General features: G+C 40.4%; 36 pseudogenes; all 36 read left to right on the top strand.

Moving 5' to 3' along the window:
• Nucleotides 1–224: 224 nt before the first annotated feature.
• On the top strand, nucleotides 225–343 carry LOC123469086 (annotated as a pseudogene).
• Nucleotides 344–703: 360 nt separating this feature from the next.
• On the top strand, nucleotides 704–822 carry LOC123469098 (annotated as a pseudogene).
• Nucleotides 823–1,183: 361 nt separating this feature from the next.
• On the top strand, nucleotides 1,184–1,302 carry LOC123469100 (annotated as a pseudogene).
• Nucleotides 1,303–1,664: 362 nt separating this feature from the next.
• Nucleotides 1,665–1,783, top strand: LOC123469085 (annotated as a pseudogene).
• Nucleotides 1,784–2,143: 360 nt separating this feature from the next.
• Nucleotides 2,144–2,263, top strand: LOC123469103 (annotated as a pseudogene).
• A 364-nt stretch (nucleotides 2,264–2,627) lies between these two features.
• Nucleotides 2,628–2,747, top strand: LOC123469108 (annotated as a pseudogene).
• Nucleotides 2,748–3,107: 360 nt separating this feature from the next.
• LOC123469084 lies at nucleotides 3,108–3,226 on the top strand (annotated as a pseudogene).
• A 360-nt stretch (nucleotides 3,227–3,586) lies between these two features.
• LOC123469097 lies at nucleotides 3,587–3,705 on the top strand (annotated as a pseudogene).
• Nucleotides 3,706–4,065: 360 nt separating this feature from the next.
• Nucleotides 4,066–4,184, top strand: LOC123469082 (annotated as a pseudogene).
• A 362-nt stretch (nucleotides 4,185–4,546) lies between these two features.
• LOC123469110 lies at nucleotides 4,547–4,665 on the top strand (annotated as a pseudogene).
• Nucleotides 4,666–5,025: 360 nt separating this feature from the next.
• Nucleotides 5,026–5,144, top strand: LOC123469102 (annotated as a pseudogene).
• A 360-nt stretch (nucleotides 5,145–5,504) lies between these two features.
• LOC123469099 lies at nucleotides 5,505–5,623 on the top strand (annotated as a pseudogene).
• A 360-nt stretch (nucleotides 5,624–5,983) lies between these two features.
• Nucleotides 5,984–6,102, top strand: LOC123469076 (annotated as a pseudogene).
• A 360-nt stretch (nucleotides 6,103–6,462) lies between these two features.
• On the top strand, nucleotides 6,463–6,581 carry LOC123469096 (annotated as a pseudogene).
• Nucleotides 6,582–6,941: 360 nt separating this feature from the next.
• On the top strand, nucleotides 6,942–7,060 carry LOC123469074 (annotated as a pseudogene).
• A 360-nt stretch (nucleotides 7,061–7,420) lies between these two features.
• On the top strand, nucleotides 7,421–7,539 carry LOC123469081 (annotated as a pseudogene).
• Nucleotides 7,540–8,379: 840 nt separating this feature from the next.
• Nucleotides 8,380–8,498, top strand: LOC123469080 (annotated as a pseudogene).
• A 360-nt stretch (nucleotides 8,499–8,858) lies between these two features.
• On the top strand, nucleotides 8,859–8,977 carry LOC123469095 (annotated as a pseudogene).
• Nucleotides 8,978–9,337: 360 nt separating this feature from the next.
• Nucleotides 9,338–9,456, top strand: LOC123469073 (annotated as a pseudogene).
• A 360-nt stretch (nucleotides 9,457–9,816) lies between these two features.
• Nucleotides 9,817–9,935, top strand: LOC123469079 (annotated as a pseudogene).
• A 360-nt stretch (nucleotides 9,936–10,295) lies between these two features.
• LOC123469094 lies at nucleotides 10,296–10,414 on the top strand (annotated as a pseudogene).
• Nucleotides 10,415–10,774: 360 nt separating this feature from the next.
• LOC123469093 lies at nucleotides 10,775–10,893 on the top strand (annotated as a pseudogene).
• Nucleotides 10,894–11,253: 360 nt separating this feature from the next.
• LOC123469083 lies at nucleotides 11,254–11,372 on the top strand (annotated as a pseudogene).
• A 362-nt stretch (nucleotides 11,373–11,734) lies between these two features.
• LOC123469092 lies at nucleotides 11,735–11,853 on the top strand (annotated as a pseudogene).
• A 361-nt stretch (nucleotides 11,854–12,214) lies between these two features.
• On the top strand, nucleotides 12,215–12,334 carry LOC123469101 (annotated as a pseudogene).
• A 360-nt stretch (nucleotides 12,335–12,694) lies between these two features.
• LOC123469091 lies at nucleotides 12,695–12,813 on the top strand (annotated as a pseudogene).
• A 360-nt stretch (nucleotides 12,814–13,173) lies between these two features.
• On the top strand, nucleotides 13,174–13,292 carry LOC123469072 (annotated as a pseudogene).
• Nucleotides 13,293–13,652: 360 nt separating this feature from the next.
• On the top strand, nucleotides 13,653–13,771 carry LOC123469090 (annotated as a pseudogene).
• A 360-nt stretch (nucleotides 13,772–14,131) lies between these two features.
• LOC123469089 lies at nucleotides 14,132–14,250 on the top strand (annotated as a pseudogene).
• A 360-nt stretch (nucleotides 14,251–14,610) lies between these two features.
• LOC123469088 lies at nucleotides 14,611–14,729 on the top strand (annotated as a pseudogene).
• A 360-nt stretch (nucleotides 14,730–15,089) lies between these two features.
• On the top strand, nucleotides 15,090–15,208 carry LOC123469087 (annotated as a pseudogene).
• Nucleotides 15,209–15,568: 360 nt separating this feature from the next.
• LOC123469071 lies at nucleotides 15,569–15,687 on the top strand (annotated as a pseudogene).
• A 360-nt stretch (nucleotides 15,688–16,047) lies between these two features.
• Nucleotides 16,048–16,166, top strand: LOC123469111 (annotated as a pseudogene).
• Nucleotides 16,167–16,526: 360 nt separating this feature from the next.
• On the top strand, nucleotides 16,527–16,646 carry LOC123469077 (annotated as a pseudogene).
• A 360-nt stretch (nucleotides 16,647–17,006) lies between these two features.
• Nucleotides 17,007–17,125, top strand: LOC123469105 (annotated as a pseudogene).
• A 360-nt stretch (nucleotides 17,126–17,485) lies between these two features.
• Nucleotides 17,486–17,604, top strand: LOC123469078 (annotated as a pseudogene).
• Nucleotides 17,605–20,033: the final 2,429 nt, after the last annotated feature.

Genomic DNA, 20,033 nt, shown 5'->3' with positions numbered 1-20,033 from the left:
AGGGTGTTATTTGAAACATGAATAACACAACTAGGGTTTGTTTTCTTATCAGCAATGACTTTACCAACGAATGCGAAAATAATTTAGTTATTAATTTAATTGTTGACAAAACGCGATGGTTACCAGTCCAACTTCAGTATTTATTTAAATCATTAAACCTAGTGTAGGTATTATTGTAGGAAAATCATTATTTGAGTGTATTCGATCTAGTCGTGCATTACGCTGTCAACGGCCTTACCACGTAGAAAAAACCCGGTCTCGTCAGCTCCCGGCCGTTAAGCTGCGTCGGGTCCCCTTAGTACTTAGGAGGGTGACCACTTGGGAATACGGGATGCTGTTGGCATCAAACCTTTTATCATCATCAAGCGGTGGGCGATTGTATCAAAGTGTTAGTTACTGCCATCTGGTGGTGTGTTTTGATGTTTCAGTTAGCGCTAACTAGTGGTGAGTATGGATATTTCATCTCGCAATACCTTATGGAGGTGTTATTTGAAACATGAATAACACAACTAGGGTTTGTTTTCTTATCAGCAATGACTTTACCAACGAATGCGAAAATAATTTAGTTATTAATTTAATTGTTGACAAAACGCGATGGTTACCAGTCCAACTTCAGTAATTATTTAAATCATTAAACCTAGTGTAGGTATTATTGTAGGAAAATCATTATTTGAGTGTATTCGATCTAGTCGTGCATTACGCTGTCAACGGCCATACCACGTAGAAAAAACCCGGTCTCTTCAGCTCCCGGCCGTTAAGCTGCGTCGGGTCCCATTAGTAATTAGGAGGGTGACCACTTGGGAATACGGGATGCTGTTGGCATCAAACCTTTTATCATCATCAAGCGGTGGGCGATTGTATCAAAGTGTTAGTTACTGCCATCTGGTGGTGTGTTTTGATGTTTCAGTTAGCGCTAACTAGTGGTGAGTATGGATATTTCATCTCGCAATACCTTATGGAGGTGTTATTTGAAACATGAATAACACAACTAGGGTTTGTTTTCTTATCAGCAATGACTTTACCAACGAATGCGAAAATAATTTAGTTATTAATTTAATTGTTGACAAAACGCGATGGTTACCAGTCCAACTTCAGTAATTATTTAAATCATTAAACCTAGTGTAGGTATTATTGTAGGAAAATCATTATTTGAGTGTATTCGATCTAGTCGTGCATTACCGCTGTCAACGGCCATACCACGTAGAAAAAACCCGGTCTCGTCAGCTCCCGGCCGTTAAGCTGCGTCGGGTCCCCTTAGTACTTAGGAAGGTGACCACTTGGGAATACGGGATGCTGTTGGCATCAAACCTTTTATCATCATCAAGCGGTGGGCGATTGTATCAAAGTGTTAGTTACTGCCATCTGTGGTGGTGTGTTTTGATGTTTCAGTTAGCGCTAACTAGTGGTGAGTATGGATATTTCATCTCGCAATACCTTATGGAGGTGTTATTTGAAACATGAATAACACAACTAGGGTTTGTTTTCTTATCAGCAATGACTTTACCAACGAATGCGAAAATAATTTAGTTATTAATTTAATTGTTGACAAAACGCGATGGTTACCAGTCCAACTTCAGTAATTATTTAAATCATTAAACCTAGTGTAGGTATTATTGTAGGAAAGTCATTATTTGAGTGTATTCGATCTAGTCGTGCATTACGCTGTCAACGGCCTTACCACGTAGAAAAAACCCGGTCTCGTCAGCTCCCGGCCGTTAAGCTGCGTCGGGTCCCCTTAGTACTTAGGAGGGTGACCACTTGGGAATACGGGATGCTGTTGGCATCAAACCTTTTATCATCATCAAGCGGTGGGCGATTGTATCAAAGTGTTAGTTACTGCCATCTGGTGGTGTGTTTTGATGTTTCAGTTAGCGCTAACTAGTGGTGAGTATGGATATTTCATCTCGCAATACCTTATGGAGGTGTTATTTGAAACATGAATAACACAACTAGGGTTTGTTTTCTTATCAGCAATGACTTTACCAACGAATGCGAAAATAATTTAGTTATTAATTTAATTGTTGACAAAACGCGATGGTTACCAGTCCAACTTCAGTAATTATTTAAATCATTAAACCTAGTGTAGGTATTATTGTAGGAAAATCATTATTTGAGTGTATTCGATCTAGTCGTGCATTACGCTGTCAACGGCCATACCACGTAGAAAAAACCCGGTCTCTTCAGCTCCCGGCCGTTAAGCTGCGTCGGGTCCCATTAGTAGTTAAGGAGGGTGACCACTTGGGAATACGGGATGCTGTTGGCATCAAACCTTTTATCATCATCATCAAGCGGTGGGCGATTGTATCAAAGTGTTAGTTACTGCCATCTGGTGGTGTGTTTTTGATGTTTCAGTTAGCGCTAACTAGTGGTGAGTATGGATATTTCATCTCGCAATACCTTATGGAGGTGTTATTTGAAACATGAATAACACAACTAGGGTTTGTTTTCTTATCAGCAATGACTTTACCAACGAATGCGAAAATAATTTAGTTATTAATTTAATTGTTGACAAAACGCGATGGTTACCAGTCCAACTTCAGTAATTATTTAAATCATTAAACCTAGTGTAGGTATTATTGTAGGAAAATCATTATTTGAGTGTATTCGATCTAGTCGTGCATTACGCTGTCAACGGCCATACCACGACAGAAAAAACCCGGTCTCGTCAGCTCCCGGCCGTTAAGCTGCGTCGGGTCCCCTTAGTACTTAGGAAGGTGACCACTTGGGAATACGGGATGCTGTTGGCATCAAACCTTTTATCATCATCAAGCGGTGGGCGATTGTATCAAAGTGTTAGTTACTGCCATCTGGTGGTGTGTTTTGATGTTTCAGTTAGCGCTAACTAGTGGTGAGTATGGATATTTCATCTCGCAATACCTTATGGAGGTGTTATTTGAAACATGAATAACACAACTAGGGTTTGTTTTCTTATCAGCAATGACTTTACCAACGAATGCGAAAATAATTTAGTTATTAATTTAATTGTTGACAAAACGCGATGGTTACCAGTCCAACTTCAGTATTTATTTAAATCATTAAACCTAGTGTAGGTATTATTGTAGGAAAATCATTATTTGAGTGTATTCGATCTAGTCGTGCATTACGCTGTCAACGGCCTTACCACGTAGAAAAAACCCGGTCTCGTCAGCTCCCGGCCGTTAAGCTGCGTCGGGTCCCCTTAGTACTTAGGAGGGTGACCACTTGGGAATACGGGATGCTGTTGGCATCAAACCTTTTATCATCATCAAGCGGTGGGCGATTGTATCAAAGTGTTAGTTACTGCCATCTGGTGGTGTGTTTTGATGTTTCAGTTAGCGCTAACTAGTGGTGAGTATGGATATTTCATCTCGCAATACCTTATGGAGGTGTTATTTGAAACATGAATAACACAACTAGGGTTTGTTTTCTTATCAGCAATGACTTTACCAACGAATGCGAAAATAATTTAGTTATTAATTTAATTGTTGACAAAACGCGATGGTTACCAGTCCAACTTCAGTAATTATTTAAATCATTAAACCTAGTGTAGGTATTATTGTAGGAAAATCATTATTTGAGTGTATTCGATCTAGTCGTGCATTACGCTGTCAACGGCCATACCACGTAGAAAAAACCCGGTCTCTTCAGCTCCCGGCCGTTAAGCTGCGTCGGGTCCCATTAGTAATTAGGAGGGTGACCACTTGGGAATACGGGATGCTGTTGGCATCAAACCTTTTATCATCATCAAGCGGTGGGCGATTGTATCAAAGTGTTAGTTACTGCCATCTGGTGGTGTGTTTTGATGTTTCAGTTAGCGCTAACTAGTGGTGAGTATGGATATTTCATCTCGCAATACCTTATGGAGGTGTTATTTGAAACATGAATAACACAACTAGGGTTTGTTTTCTTATCAGCAATGACTTTACCAACGAATGCGAAAATAATTTAGTTATTAATTTAATTGTTGACAAAACGCGATGGTTACCAGTCCAACTTCAGTATTTATTTAAATCATTAAACCTAGTGTAGGTATTATTGTAGGAAAATCATTATTTGAGTGTATTCGATCTAGTCGTGCATTACGCTGTCAACGGCCTTACCACGTAGAAAAAACCCGGTCTCGTCAGCTCCCGGCCGTTAAGCTGCGTCGGGTCCCCTTAGTACTTAGGAGGGTGACCACTTGGGAATACGGGATGCTGTTGGCATCAAACCTTTATCATCATCATCAAGCGGTGGGCGATTGTATCAAAGTGTTAGTTACTGCCATCTGGTGGTGTGTTTTGATGTTTCAGTTAGCGCTAACTAGTGGTGAGTATGGATATTTCATCTCGCAATACCTTATGGAGGTGTTATTTGAAACATGAATAACACAACTAGGGTTTGTTTTCTTATCAGCAATGACTTTACCAACGAATGCGAAAATAATTTAGTTATTAATTTAATTGTTGACAAAACGCGATGGTTACCAGTCCAACTTCAGTATTTATTTAAATCATTAAACCTAGTGTAGGTATTATTGTAGGAAAATCATTATTTGAGTGTATTCGATCTAGTCGTGCATTACGCTGTCAACGGCCTTACCACGTAGAAAAAACCCGGTCTCGTCAGCTCCCGGCCGTTAAGCTGCGTCGGGTCCCCTTAGTACTTAGGAACGTGACCACTTGGGAATACGGGATGCTGTTGGCATCAAACCTTTTATCATCATCAAGCGGTGGGCGATTGTATCAAAGTGTTAGTTACTGCCATCTGGTGGTGTGTTTTGATGTTTCAGTTAGCGCTAACTAGTGGTGAGTATGGATATTTCATCTCGCAATACCTTATGGAGGTGTTATTTGAAACATGAATAACACAACTAGGGTTTGTTTTCTTATCAGCAATGACTTTACCAACGAATGCGAAAATAATTTAGTTATTAATTTAATTGTTGACAAAACGCGATGGTTACCAGTCAAACTTCAGTAATTATTTAAATCATTAAACCTAGTGTAGGTATTATTGCAGGAAAATCATTATTTGAGTGTATTCGATCTAGTCGTGCATTACGCTGTCAACGGCCAAACCACGTAGAAAAAACCCGGTCTCTTCAGCTCCCGGCCGTTAAGCTGCGTCGGGTCCCATTAGTAATTAGGAGGGTGACCACTTGGGAATACGGGATGCTGTTGGCATCAAACCTTTTATCATCATCAAGCGGTGGGCGATTGTATCAAAGTGTTAGTTACTGCCATCTGGTGGTGTGTTTTGATGTTTCAGTTAGCGCTAACTAGTGGTGAGTATGGATATTTCATCTCGCAATACCTTATGGAGGTGTTATTTGAAACATGAATAACACAACTAGGGTTTGTTTTCTTATCAGCAATGACTTTACCAACGAATGCGAAAATAATTTAGTTATTAATTTAATTGTTGACAAAACGCGATGGTTACCAGTCCAACTTCAGTATTTATTTAAATCATTAAACCTAGTGTAGGTATTATTGTAGGAAAATCATTATTTGAGTGTATTCGATCTAGTCGTGCATTACGCTGTCAACGGCCATACCACGTAGAAAAAACCCGGTCTCGTCAGCTCCCGGCCGTTAAGCTGCGTCGGGTCCCCTTAGTACTTAGGAAGGTGACCACTTGGGAATACGGGATGCTGTTGGCATCAAACCTTTTATCATCATCAAGCGGTGGGCGATTGTATCAAAGTGTTAGTTACTGCCATCTGGTGGTGTGTTTTGATGTTTCAGTTAGCGCTAACTAGTGGTGAGTATGGATATTTCATCTCGCAATACCTTATGGAGGTGTTATTTGAAACATGAATAACACAACTAGGGTTTGTTTTCTTATCAGCAATGACTTTACCAACGAATGCGAAAATAATTTAGTTATTAATTTAATTGTTGACAAAACGCGATGGTTACCAGTCCAACTTCAGTAATTATTTAAATCATTAAACCTAGTGTAGGTATTATTGTAGGAAAATCATTATTTGAGTGTATTCGATCTAGTCGTGCATTACGCTGTCAACGGCCATACCACGTAGAAAAAACCCGGTCTCGTCAGCTCCCGGCCGTTAAGCTGCGTCGGGTCCCCTTAGTACTTAGGAGGGTGACCACTTGGGAATACGGGATGCTGTTGGCATCAAACCTTTTATCATCATCAAGCGGTGGGCGATTGTATCAAAGTGTTAGTTACTGCCATCTGGTGGTGTGTTTTGATGTTTCAGTTAGCGCTAACTAGTGGTGAGTATGGATATTTCATCTCGCAATACCTTATGGAGGTGTTATTTGAAACATGAATAACACAACTAGGGTTTGTTTTCTTATCAGCAATGACTTTACCAACGAATGCGAAAATAATTTAGTTATTAATTTAATTGTTGACAAAACGCGATGGTTACCAGTCCAACTTCAGTAATTATTTAAATCATTAAACCTAGTGTAGGTATTATTGTAGGAAAATCATTATTTGAGTGTATTCGATCTAGTCGTGCATTACGCTGTCAACGGCCATACCACGTAGAAAAAACCCGGTCTCTTCAGCTCCCGGCCGTTAAGCTGCGTCGGGTCCCATTAGTAATTAGGAGGGTGACCACTTGGGAATACGGGATGCTGTTGGCATCAAACCTTTTATCATCATCAAGCGGTGGGCGATTGTATCAAAGTGTTAGTTACTGCCATCTGGTGGTGTGTTTTGATGTTTCAGTTAGCGCTAACTAGTGGTGAGTATGGATATTTCATCTCGCAATACCTTATGGAGGTGTTATTTGAAACATGAATAACACAACTAGGGTTTGTTTTCTTATCAGCAATGACTTTACCAACGAATGCGAAAATAATTTAGTTATTAATTTAATTGTTGACAAAACGCGATGGTTACCAGTCCAACTTCAGTAATTATTTAAATCATTAAACCTAGTGTAGGTATTATTGTAGGAAAATCATTATTTGAGTGTATTCGATCTAGTCGTGCATTACGCTGTCAACGGCCATACCACGTAGAAAAAACCCGGTCTCGTCAGCTCCCGGCCGTTAAGCTGCGTCGGGTCCCCTTAGTACTTAGGAGGGTGACCACTTGGGAATACGGGATGCTGTTGGCATCAAACCTTTTATCATCATCAAGCGGTGGGCGATTGTATCAAAGTGTTAGTTACTGCCATCTGGTGGTGTGTTTTGATGTTTCAGTTAGCGCTAACTAGTGGTGAGTATGGATATTTCATCTCGCAATACCTTATGGAGGTGTTATTTGAAACATGAATAACACAACTAGGGTTTGTTTTCTTATCAGCAATGACTTTACCAACGAATGCGAAAATAATTTAGTTATTAATTTAATTGTTGACAAAACGCGATGGTTACCAGTCCAACTTCAGTATTTATTTAAATCATTAAACCTAGTGTAGGTATTATTGTAGGAAAATCATTATTTGAGTGTATTCGATCTAGTCGTGCATTACGCTGTCAACGGCCTTACCACGTAGAAAAAACCCGGTCTCGTCAGCTCCCGGCCGTTAAGCTGCGTCGGGTCCCCTTAGTACTTAGGAGGGTGACCACTTGGGAATACGGGATGCTGTTGGCATCAAACCTTTTATCATCATCAAGCGGTGGGCGATTGTATCAAAGTGTTAGTTACTGCCATCTGGTGGTGTGTTTTGATGTTTCAGTTAGCGCTAACTAGTGGTGAGTATGGATATTTCATCTCGCAATACCTTATGGAGGTGTTATTTGAAACATGAATAACACAACTAGGGTTTGTTTTCTTATCAGCAATGACTTTACCAACGAATGCGAAAATAATTTAGTTATTAATTTAATTGTTGACAAAACGCGATGGTTACCAGTCCAACTTCAGTAATTATTTAAATCATTAAACCTAGTGTAGGTATTATTGTAGGAAAATCATTATTTGAGTGTATTCGATCTAGTCGTGCATTACGCTGTCAACGGCCATACCACGTAGAAAAAACCCGGTCTCTTCAGCTCCCGGCCGTTAAGCTGCGTCGGGTCCAATTAGTAATTAGGAGGTTAGACCACTTGGGAATACGGGATGCTGTTGGCATCAAACCTTTTATCATCATCAAGCGGTGGGCGATTGTATCAAAGTGTTAGTTACTGCCATCTGGTGGTGTGTTTTGATGTTTCAGTTAGCGCTAACTAGTGGTGAGTATGGATATTTCATCTCGCAATACCTTATGGAGGTGTTATTTGAAACATGAATAACACAACTAGGGTTTGTTTTCTTATCAGCAATGACTTTACCAACGAATGCGAAAATAATTTAGTTATTAATTTAATTGTTGACAAAACGCGATGGTTACCAGTCCAACTTCAGTATTTATTTAAATCATTAAACCTAGTGTAGGTATTATTGTAGGAAAATCATTATTTGAGTGTATTCGATCTAGTCGTGCATTACGCTGTCAACGGCCTTACCACGTAGAAAAAACCCGGTCTCGTCAGCTCCCGGCCGTTAAGCTGCGTCGGGTCCCCTTAGTACTTAGGAGGGTGACCACTTGGGAATACGGGATGCTGTTGGCATCAAACCTTTTATCATCATCAAGCGGTGGGCGATTGTATCAAAGTGTTAGTTACTGCCATCTGGTGGTGTGTTTTGATGTTTCAGTTAGCGCTAACTAGTGGTGAGTATGGATATTTCATCTCGCAATACCTTATGGAGGTGTTATTTAAAACATGAATAACACAACTAGGGTTTGTTTTCTTATCAGCAATGACTTTACCAACGAATGCGAAAATAATTTAGTTATTAATTTAATTGTTGACAAAACGCGATGGTTACCAGTCCAACTTCAGTAATTATTTAAATCATTAAACCTAGTGTAGGTATTATTGTAGGAAAATCATTATTTGAGTGTATTCGATCTAGTCGTGCATTACGCTGTCAACGGCCATACCACGTAGAAAAAACCCGGTCTCTTCAGCTCCCGGCCGTTAAGCTGCGTCGGGTCCCATTAGTAATTAGGAGGGTGACCACTTGGGAATACGGGATGCTGTTGGCATCAAACCTTTTATCATCATCAAGCGGTGGGCGATTGTATCAAAGTGTTAGTTACTGCCATCTGGTGGTGTGTTTTGATGTTTCAGTTAGCGCTAACTAGTGGTGAGTATGGATATTTCATCTCGCAATACCTTATGGAGGTGTTATTTGAAACATGAATAACACAACTAGGGTTTGTTTTCTTATCAGCAATGACTTTACCAACGAATGCGAAAATAATTTAGTTATTAATTTAATTGTTGACAAAACGCGATGGTTACCAGTCCAACTTCAGTAATTATTTAAATCATTAAACCTAGTGTAGGTATTATTGTAGGAAAATCATTATTTGAGTGTATTCGATCTAGTCGTGCATTACGCTGTCAACGGCCATACCACGTAGAAAAAACCCGGTCTCGTCAGCTCCCGGCCGTTAAGCTGCGTCGGGTCCCCTTAGTACTTAGGAGGGTGACCACTTGGGAATACGGGATGCTGTTGGCATCAAACCTTTTATCATCATCAAGCGGTGGGCGATTGTATCAAAGTGTTAGTTACTGCCATCTGGTGGTGTGTTTTGATGTTTCAGTTAGCGCTAACTAGTGGTGAGTATGGATATTTCATCTCGCAATACCTTATGGAGGTGTTATTTGAAACATGAATAACACAACTAGGGTTTGTTTTCTTATCAGCAATGACTTTACCAACGAATGCGAAAATAATTTAGTTATTAATTTAATTGTTGACAAAACGCGATGGTTACCAGTCCAACTTCAGTAATTATTTAAATCATTAAACCTAGTGTAGGTATTATTGTAGGAAAATCATTATTTGAGTGTATTCGATCTAGTCGTGCATTACGCTGTCAACGGCCATACCACGTAGAAAAAACCCGGTCTCTTCAGCTCCCGGCCGTTAAGCTGCGTCGGGTCCCGTTAGTAATTAGGAGGGTGACCACTTGGGAATACGGGATGCTGTTGGCATCAAACCTTTTATCATCATCAAGCGGTGGGCGATTGTATCAAAGTGTTAGTTACTGCCATCTGGTGGTGTGTTTTGATGTTTCAGTTAGCGCTAACTAGTGGTGAGTATGGATATTTCATCTCGCAATACCTTATGGAGGTGTTATTTGAAACATGAATAACACAACTAGGGTTTGTTTTCTTATCAGCAATGACTTTACCAACGAATGCGAAAATAATTTAGTTATTAATTTAATTGTTGACAAAACGCGATGGTTACCAGTCCAACTTCAGTAATTATTTAAATCATTAAACCTAGTGTAGGTATTATTGTAGGAAAATCATTATTTGAGTGTATTCGATCTAGTTGTGCATTACGCTGTCAACGGCCATACCACGTAGAAAAAACCCGGTCTCGTCAGCTCCCGGCCGTTAAGCTGCGTCGGGTCCCGTTAGTACTTAGGAGGGTGACCACTTGGGAATACGGGATGCTGTTGGCATCAAACCTTTTATCATCATCAAGCGGTGGGCGATTGTATCAAAGTGTTAGTTACTGCCATCTGGTGGTGTGTTTTGATGTTTCAGTTAGCGCTAACTAGTGGTGAGTATGGATATTTCATCTCGCAATACCTTATGGAGGTGTTATTTAAAACATGAATAACACAACTAGGGTTTGTTTTCTTATCAGCAATGACTTTACCAACGAATGCGAAAATAATTTAGTTATTAATTTAATTGTTGACAAAACGCGATGGTTACCAGTCCAACTTCAGTAATTATTTAAATCATTAAACCTAGTGTAGGTATTATTGTAGGAAAATCATTATTTGAGTGTATTCGATCTAGTCGTGCATTACGCTGTCAACGGCCATACCACGTAGAAAAAACCCGGTCTCTTCAGCTCCCGGCCGTTAAGCTGCGTCGGGTCCCGTTTGTAGTTAGGAGGGTGACCACTTGGGAATACGGGATGCTGTTGGCATCAAACCTTTTATCATCATCATGCGGTGGGCAATTGTATCAAAGTGTTAGTTACTGCCATCTGGTGGTGTGTTTTGATGTTTCAGTTAGCGCTAACTAGTGGTGAGTATGGATATTTCATCTCGCAATACCTTATGGAGGTGTTATTTAAAACATGAATAACACAACTAGGGTTTGTTTTCTTATCAGCAATGACTTTACCAACGAATGCGAAAATAATTTAGTTATTAATTTAATTGTTGACAAAACGCGATGGTTACCAGTCCAACTTCAGTAATTATTTAAATCATTAAACCTAGTGTAGGTATTATTGTAGGAAAATCATTATTTGAGTGTATTCGATCTAGTTGTGCATTACGCTGTCAACGGCCATACCACGTAGAAAAAACCCGGTCTCGTCAGCTCCCGGCCGTTAAGCTGCGTCGGGTCCCGTTAGTACTTAGGAGGGTGACCACTTGGGAATACGGGATGCTGTTGGCATCAAACCTTTTATCATCATCACAAGCGGTGGGCGATTGTATCAAAGTGTTAGTTACTGCCATCTGGTGGTGTGTTTTGATGTTTCAGTTAGCGCTAACTAGTGGTGAGTATGGATATTTCATCTCGCAATACCTTATGGAGGTGTTATTTAAAACATGAATAACACAACTAGGGTTTGTTTTCTTATCAGCAATGACTTTACCAACGAATGCGAAAATAATTTAGTTATTAATTTAATTGTTGACAAAACGCGATGGTTACCAGTCCAACTTCAGTAATTATTTAAATCATTAAACCTAGTGTAGGTATTATTGTAGGAAAATCATTATTTGAGTGTATTCGATCTAGTCGTGCATTACGCTGTCAACGGCCATACCACGTAGAAAAAACCCGGTCTCTTCAGCTCCCGGCCGTTAAGCTGCGTCGGGTCCCGTTTGTAGTTAGGAGGGTGACCACTTGGGAATACGGGATGCTGTTGGCATCAAACCTTTATCATCATCATCAGCGGTGGGCAATTGTATCAAAGTGTTAGTTACTGCCATCTGGTGGTGTGTTTTGATGTTTCAGTTAGCGCTAACTAGTGGTGAGTATGGATATTTCATCTCGCAATACCTTATGGAGGTGTTATTTGAAACATGAATAACACAACTAGGGTTTGTTTTCTTATCAGCAATGACTTTACCAACGAATGCGAAAATAATTTAGTTATTAATTTAATTGTTGACAAAACGCGATGGTTACCAGTCCAACTTCAGTAATTATTTAAATCATTAAACCTAGTGTAGGTATTATTGTAGGAAAATCATTATTTGAGTGTATTCGATCTAGTCGTGCATTACGCTGTCAACGGCCATACCACGTAGAAAAAACCCGGTCTCGTCAGACTCCCGGCCGTTAAGCTGCGTCGGGTCCCGTTTGTAGTTAGGAGGGTGACCACTTGGGAATACGGGATGCTGTTGGCATCAAACCTTTTATCATCATCATGCGGTGGGCAATTGTATCAAAGTGTTAGTTACTGCCATCTGGTGGTGTGTTTTGATGTTTCAGTTAGCGCTAACTAGTGGTGAGTATGGATATTTCATCTCGCAATACCTTATGGAGGTGTTATTTGAAACATGAATAACACAACTAGGGTTTGTTTTCTTATCAGCAATGACTTTACCAACGAATGCGAAAATAATTTAGTTATTAATTTAATTGTTGACAAAACGCGATGGTTACCAGTCCAACTTCAGTAATTATTTAAATCATTAAACCTAGTGTAGGTATTATTGTAGGAAAATCATTATTTGAGTGTATTCGATCTAGTCGTGCATTACGCTGTCAACGGCCATACCACGTAGAAAAAACCCGGTCTCTTCAGCTCCCGGCCGTTAAGCTGCGTCGGGTCCCGTTTGTAGTTAGGAGGGTGACCACTTGGGAATACGGGATGCTGTTGGCATCAAACCTTTTATCATCATCATGCGGTGGGCAATTGTATCAAAGTGTTAGTTACTGCCATCTGGTGGTGTGTTTTGATGTTTCAGTTAGCGCTAACTAGTGGTGAGTATGGATATTTCATCTCGCAATACCTTATGGAGGTGTTATTTAAAACATGAATAACACAACTAGGGTTTGTTTTCTTATCAGCAATGACTTTACCAACGAATGCGAAAATAATTTAGTTATTAATTTAATTGTTGACAAAACGCGATGGTTACCAGTCCAACTTCAGTAATTATTTAAATCATTAAACCTAGTGTAGGTATTATTGTAGGAAAATCATTATTTGAGTGTATTCGATCTAGTTGTGCATTACGCTGTCAACGGCCATATCACGTAGAAAAAACCCGGTCTCGTCAGCTCCCGGCCGTTAAGCTGCGTCGGGTCCCGTTAGTACTTAGGAGGGTGACCACTTGGGAATACGGGATGCTGTTGGCATCAAACCATTTATTATCATCAAGCGATGGGCGATTGTATCAAAGTGTTAGTTACTGCCATCTGGTGGTGTGTTTTGATGTTTCAGTTAGCGCTAACTAGTGGTGAGTATGGATATTTCATCTCGCAATACCTTATGGAGGTGTTATTTAAAACATGAATAACACAACTAGGGTTTGTTTTCTTATCAGCAATGACTTTACCAACGAATGCGAAAATAATTTAGTTATTAATTTAATTGTTGACAAAACGCGATGGTTACCAGTCCAACTTCAGTAATTATTTAAATCATTAAACCTAGTGTAGGTATTATTGTAGGAAAATCATTATTTGAGTGTATTCGATCTAGTCGTGCATTACGCTGTCAACGGCCATACCACGTAGAAAAAACCCGGTCTCTTCAGCTCCCGGCCGTTAAGCTGCGTCGGGTCCCGTTTGTAGTTAGGAGGGTGACCACTTGGGAATACGGGATGCTGTTGGCATCAAACCTTTTATCATCATCATGCGGTGGGCAATTGTATCAAAGTGTTAGTTACTGCCATCTGGTGGTGTGTTTTGATGTTTCAGTTAGCGCTAACTAGTGGTGAGTATGGATATTTCATCTCGCAATACCTTATGGAGGTGTTATTTGAAACATGAATAACACAACTAGGGTTTGTTTTCTTATCAGCAATGACTTTACCAACGAATGCGAAAATAATTTAGTTATTAATTTAATTGTTGACAAAACGCGATGGTTACCAGTCCAACTTCAGTAATTATTTAAATCATTAAACCTAGTGTAGGTATTATTGTAGGAAAATCATTATTTGAGTGTATTCGATCTAGTCGTGCATTACGCTGTCAACGGCCATACCACGTAGAAAAAACCCGGTCTCTTCAGCTCCCGGCCGTTAAGCTGCGTCGGGTCCCGTTTGTAGTTAGGAGGGTGACCACTTGGGAATACGGGATGCTGTTGGCATCAAACCTTTTATCATCATCATGCGGTGGGCAATTGTATCAAAGTGTTAGTTACTGCCATCTGGTGGTGTGTTTTGATGTTTCAGTTAGCGCTAACTAGTGGTGAGTATGGATATTTCATCTCGCAATACCTTATGGAGGTGTTATTTGAAACATGAATAACACAACTAGGGTTTGTTTTCTTATCAGCAATGACTTTACCAACGAATGCGAAAATAATTTAGTTATTAATTTAATTGTTGACAAAACGCGATGGTTACCAGTCCAACTTCAGTAATTATTTAAATCATTAAACCTAGTGTAGGTATTATTGTAGGAAAATCATTATTTGAGTGTATTCGATCTAGTCGTGCATTACGCTGTCAACGGCCATACCACGTAGAAAAAACCCGGTCTCTTCAGCTCCCGGCCGTTAAGCTGCGTCGGGTCCCGTTTGTAGTTAGGAGGGTGACCACTTGGGAATACGGGATGCTGTTGGCATCAAACCTTTTATCATCATCATGCGGTGGGCAATTGTATCAAAGTGTTAGTTACTGCCATCTGGTGGTGTGTTTTGATGTTTCAGTTAGCGCTAACTAGTGGTGAGTATGGATATTTCATCTCGCAATACCTTATGGAGGTGTTATTTAAAACATGAATAACACAACTAGGGTTTGTTTTCTTATCAGCAATGACTTTACCAACGAATGCGAAAATAATTTAGTTATTAATTTAATTGTTGACAAAACGCGATGGTTACCAGTCCAACTTCAGTAATTATTTAAATCATTAAACCTAGTGTAGGTATTATTGTAGGAAAATCATTATTTGAGTGTATTCGATCTAGTCGTGCATTACGCTGTCAACGGCCATACCACGTAGAAAAAACCCGGTCTCTTCAGCTCCCGGCCGTTAAGCTGCGTCGGGTCCCGTTTGTAGTTAGGAGGGTGACCACTTGGGAATACGGGATGCTGTTGGCATCAAACCTTTTATCATCATCATGCGGTGGGCAATTGTATCAAAGTGTTAGTTACTGCCATCTGGTGGTGTGTTTTGATGTTTCAGTTAGCGCTAACTAGTGGTGAGTATGGATATTTCATCTCGCAATACCTTATGGAGGTGTTATTTGAAACATGAATAACACAACTAGGGTTTGTTTTCTTATCAGCAATGACTTTACCAACGAATGCGAAAATAATTTAGTTATTAATTTAATTGTTGACAAAACGCGATGGTTACCAGTCCAACTTCAGTAATTATTTAAATCATTAAACCTAGTGTAGGTATTATTGTAGGAAAATCATTATTTGAGTGTATTCGATCTAGTTGTGCATTACGCTGTCAACGGCCATACCACGTAGAAAAAACCCGGTCTCGTCAGCTCCCGGCCGTTAAGCTGCGTCGGGTCCCGTTAGTACTTAGGAGGGTGACCACTTGGGAATACGGGATGCTGTTGGCATCAAACCTTTTATCATCATCAAGCGGTGGGCGATTGTATCAAAGTGTTAGTTACTGCCATCTGGTGGTGTGTTTTGATGTTTCAGTTAGCGCTAACTAGTGGTGAGTATGGATATTTCATCTCGCAATACCTTATGGAGGTGTTATTTAAAACATGAATAACACAACTAGGGTTTGTTTTCTTATCAGCAATGACTTTACCAACGAATGCGAAAATAATTTAGTTATTAATTTAATTGTTGACAAAACGCGATGGTTACCAGTCCAACTTCAGTAATTATTTAAATCATTAAACCTAGTGTAGGTATTATTGTAGGAAAATCATTATTTGAGTGTATTCGATCTAGTCGTGCATTACGCTGTCAACGGCCATACCACGTAGAAAAAACCCGGTCTCTTCAGCTCCCGGCCGTTAAGCTGCGTCGGGTCCCGTTAGTACTTAGGAGGGTGACCACTTGGGAATACGGGATGCTGTTGGCATCAAACCTTTTATCATCATCATGCGGTGGGCAATTGTATCAAAGTGTTAGTTACTGCCATCTGGTGGTGTGTTTTGATGTTTCAGTTAGCGCTAACTAGTGGTGAGTATGGATATTTCATCTCGCAATACCTTATGGAGGTGTTATTTGAAACATGAATAACACAACTAGGGTTTGTTTTCTTATCAGCAATGACTTTACCAACGAATGCGAAAATAATTTAGTTATTAATTTAATTGTTGACAAAACGCGATGGTTACCAGTCCAACTTCAGTAATTATTTAAATCATTAAACCTAGTGTAGGTATTATTGTAGGAAAATCATTATTTGAGTGTATTCGATCTAGTTGTGCATTACGCTGTCAACGGCCATACCACGTAGAAAAAACCCCGGTCTCGTCAGCTCCCGGCCGTTAAGCTGCGTCGGGTCCCGTTAGTACTTAGGAGGGTGACCACTTGGGAATACGGGATGCTGTTGGCATCAAACCTTTTATCATCATCAAGCGGTGGGCGATTGTATCAAAGTGTTAGTTACTGCCATCTGGTGGTGTGTTTTGATGTTTCAGTTAGCGCTAACTAGTGGTGAGTATGGATATTTCATCTCGCAATACCTTATGGAGGTGTTATTTAAAACATGAATAACACAACTAGGGTTTGTTTTCTTATCAGCAATGACTTTACCAACGAATGCGAAAATAATTTAGTTATTAATTTAATTGTTGACAAAACGCGATGGTTACCAGTCCAACTTCAGTAATTATTTAAATCATTAAACCTAGTGTAGGTATTATTGTAGGAAAATCATTATTTGAGTGTATTCGATCTAGTCGTGCATTACGCTGTCAACGGCCATACCACGTAGAAAAAACCCGGTCTCTTCAGCTCCCGGCCGTTAAGCTGCGTCGGGTCCCGTTAGTACTTAGGAGGGTGACCACTTGGGAATACGGGATGCTGTTGGCATCAAACCTTTTATCATCATCAAGCGGTGGGCGATTGTATCAAAGTGTTAGTTACTGCCATCTGGTGGTGTGTTTTGATGTTTCAGTTAGCGCTAACTAGTGGTGAGTATGGATATTTCATCTCGCAATACCTTATGGAGGTGTTATTTGAAACATGAATAACACAACTAGGGTTTGTTTTCTTATCAGCAATGACTTTACCAACGAATGCGAAAATAATTTAGTTATTAATTTAATTGTTGACAAAACGCGATGGTTACCAGTCCAACTTCAGTAATTATTTAAATCATTAAACCTAGTGTAGGTATTATTGTAGGAAAATCATTATTTGAGTGTATTCGATCTAGTCGTGCATTACGCTGTCAACGGCCATACCACGTAGAAAAAACCCGGTCTCTTCAGCTCCCGGCCGTTAAGCTGCGTCGGGTCCCGTTAGTAATTAGGAGGGTGACCACTTGGGAATACGGGATGCTGTTGGCATCAAACCTTTTATCATCATCAAGCGGTGGGCGATTGTATCAAGTGTTAGTTACTGCCATCTGGTGGTTTGTTTTGATGTTTCAGTTAGCGCTAACTAGTGGTGAGTATGGATATTTCATCTCGCAATAACTTATGGAGGTGTTATTTGAAACATGAATAACACAACTAGGGTTTGTTTTCTTATCAGCAATGTTGTGGAGGCCGAGCGGTTGAATACGACCACAACGAATAAATGATCTTAAAATAAAGTAGGATTCAGTAACTTACAGTTTGTATTGGGATAAACCAGGGAGTAACACATAGATGAAAGGGGGATTCTTTTCGAGAGGTAGCCAGTGGATGAACAGGGCTCTCTTTTAATTGCTGTAACCAGGATCACACCCCTCGACTCGACTGCCCTCCCTGGCTTGGGAAACAGACGAACTCGGTGGTGTCCCTCTGACGGTCGATCTGCTACTCCTTGCGGCCAATCCACAACATTCGGCCTTTCCTGACTTTTGACGATTCGAAACACATATTCACATTCAACTACACCTTTCGAGAGACAAAACGTTTCAACACAAAAAGAAAAAGAAAAAAAAAACACCAAACAAATCCCTACCCTATGGCAGCTTTTAGTGGCACTGTAAGAAGAATGGATAGCATAGACGGAAAAGAAATAAAGAACTGGACGGAAATAGACCGATGGCTTCGTTTTCAAATGGAATGATGATGGAGTTTGGATATGCAGGTGAGGTGAAAGACACATGAATGAACAATGAGAAAAAAAAATAAATGCGGATGAAAACAAGAAAAGAAAAAAAACAAACAAACAAACAAACAAAAAAAAAAACAAAAAAAAAACAAAAAAATAAAAACAAAACACAATTCCAGCCGTGGTCAATGCCGTCCGTAGTCGTTGTGCCACCGTGGTGCTCGAGTCTGTCTACCGGCCCTTGTTCTCTGCGGTTCTCTCGGCTGGACTGGCTGTTGCTCCTCACACACTGTCTCTGACGGCAAATTCTCCTTCGGCCCTTCCGTGTTGTTGATGACTTCTCCTTCCTCCTCTGAGTCAAAACTTTCTTCTTCTTCTTCCGGATAGTCTCCCTGCTCCCACTCGACATCATCACGAGCGTGAAAGCGGCGGATCTGACACACATGAGCGTTGAATCTTCTAAACTTGGTTTTCTTCCGCTTTGCGGGCAAGTCCTCCACCAAATAAGTCGTGTCACAAACTTTCTTCACCACTTGATACGGACCAACAAATTTCGGCAAAAACTTTTTTGTTTTACCCTTCTTTGTTAATTTGCGTCTCACAAGTACAAGTTCACCAACACGTAAATCCTGAGTCACTCGGCGACTACGGTCAACACGCTCTTTCACTTTTCGTTGTTTCTCGATAATTCTGAGTCTTGCAGCTTCTCGTAGATCAGCCACTCGTTTCACAAACACTGCATATGGTTCCGGACGTTCTGGTGGCCACGGGAACTTATTTTCTTGTGCCATCACTGGACGTCTGCCGTAGACCATCTCGAAAGGGGTGATTTCGTTTGTTGATTGCCTCGCTGTGTTAACTGCTAGCGCTGCTCCTTGTAGTTTCACGTCCCAATCCGTGTGTGTCGTGTTCAGGTATGCTGCAATCACCAATGTTGCTGTCCTATTCAGCCTCTCACACAGCCCGTTCGTTTGCGGATGTTCTGGGGTAGCCGGAATATGGTCGATTCTCCACTCTGTCATTTTAGCGTCGAACTCTTTGGATGAAAAAGCGGGACCTTGATCACTTACGAGCCTTTTCGGATGGCTATGGCGGTGGATGATGTTATCTTGAATAAACGGAATGACGTGGTTGGTTGACGTGTCTGGAACGGCTGCCACTTCCACCCACTTCGTCAGATAATCGATCGCCACAATTACATGCTTGTTTCCGGAATCGGTCGTTTGAAGAGGACCCAGATGATCAATGCCTAACATTTCAAATGCGTGACCTGGCGGTGAAATCGGTTGTAATCTTCCGACGGTTTGACCAACGGCATGCTTGTGCAATTGACAGTACATACAAGAAGAAACATATTTTTTTACACTAGCAAACATTTTAGGCCACCAATAGCGCTCACTAACCCTTGCGAAAGTCTTTTCCCTTCCCATATGCCCTGCATGGGAATCATCATGACAACTTTTGAGAATTTTCCTACGAAGAACGGAGGGGACAACAAGAAGAAATTTCCTACCGGGACCAGAATTCTTTTTATATAACACTTTTTTATGTACAACAAACTCATGAGGTTTTCTACCGGGGTTTGGGTAACTTAAATCTAAACAAATTTTACGCAATTGGCTGTCCACCTGCTGGAGGAAGGCCAATTTATGCGGAGCATAGCCCGAAGGCTTATTACTTTGCAAAACACAAATAACATGATCTGTCTCACATTCCGGCAATTCTCCGTCCGGAT

The sequence above is a fragment of the Daphnia magna genome, unplaced genomic scaffold (assembly GCF_020631705.1).
Source record: "Daphnia magna isolate NIES unplaced genomic scaffold, ASM2063170v1.1 Dm_contigs503, whole genome shotgun sequence".
Taxonomy (NCBI): domain Eukaryota; kingdom Metazoa; phylum Arthropoda; class Branchiopoda; order Diplostraca; family Daphniidae; genus Daphnia; species Daphnia magna.
Note: the sequence above shows the minus strand (reverse complement) of the source record. Positions and strands in the feature narration are given on the sequence as shown.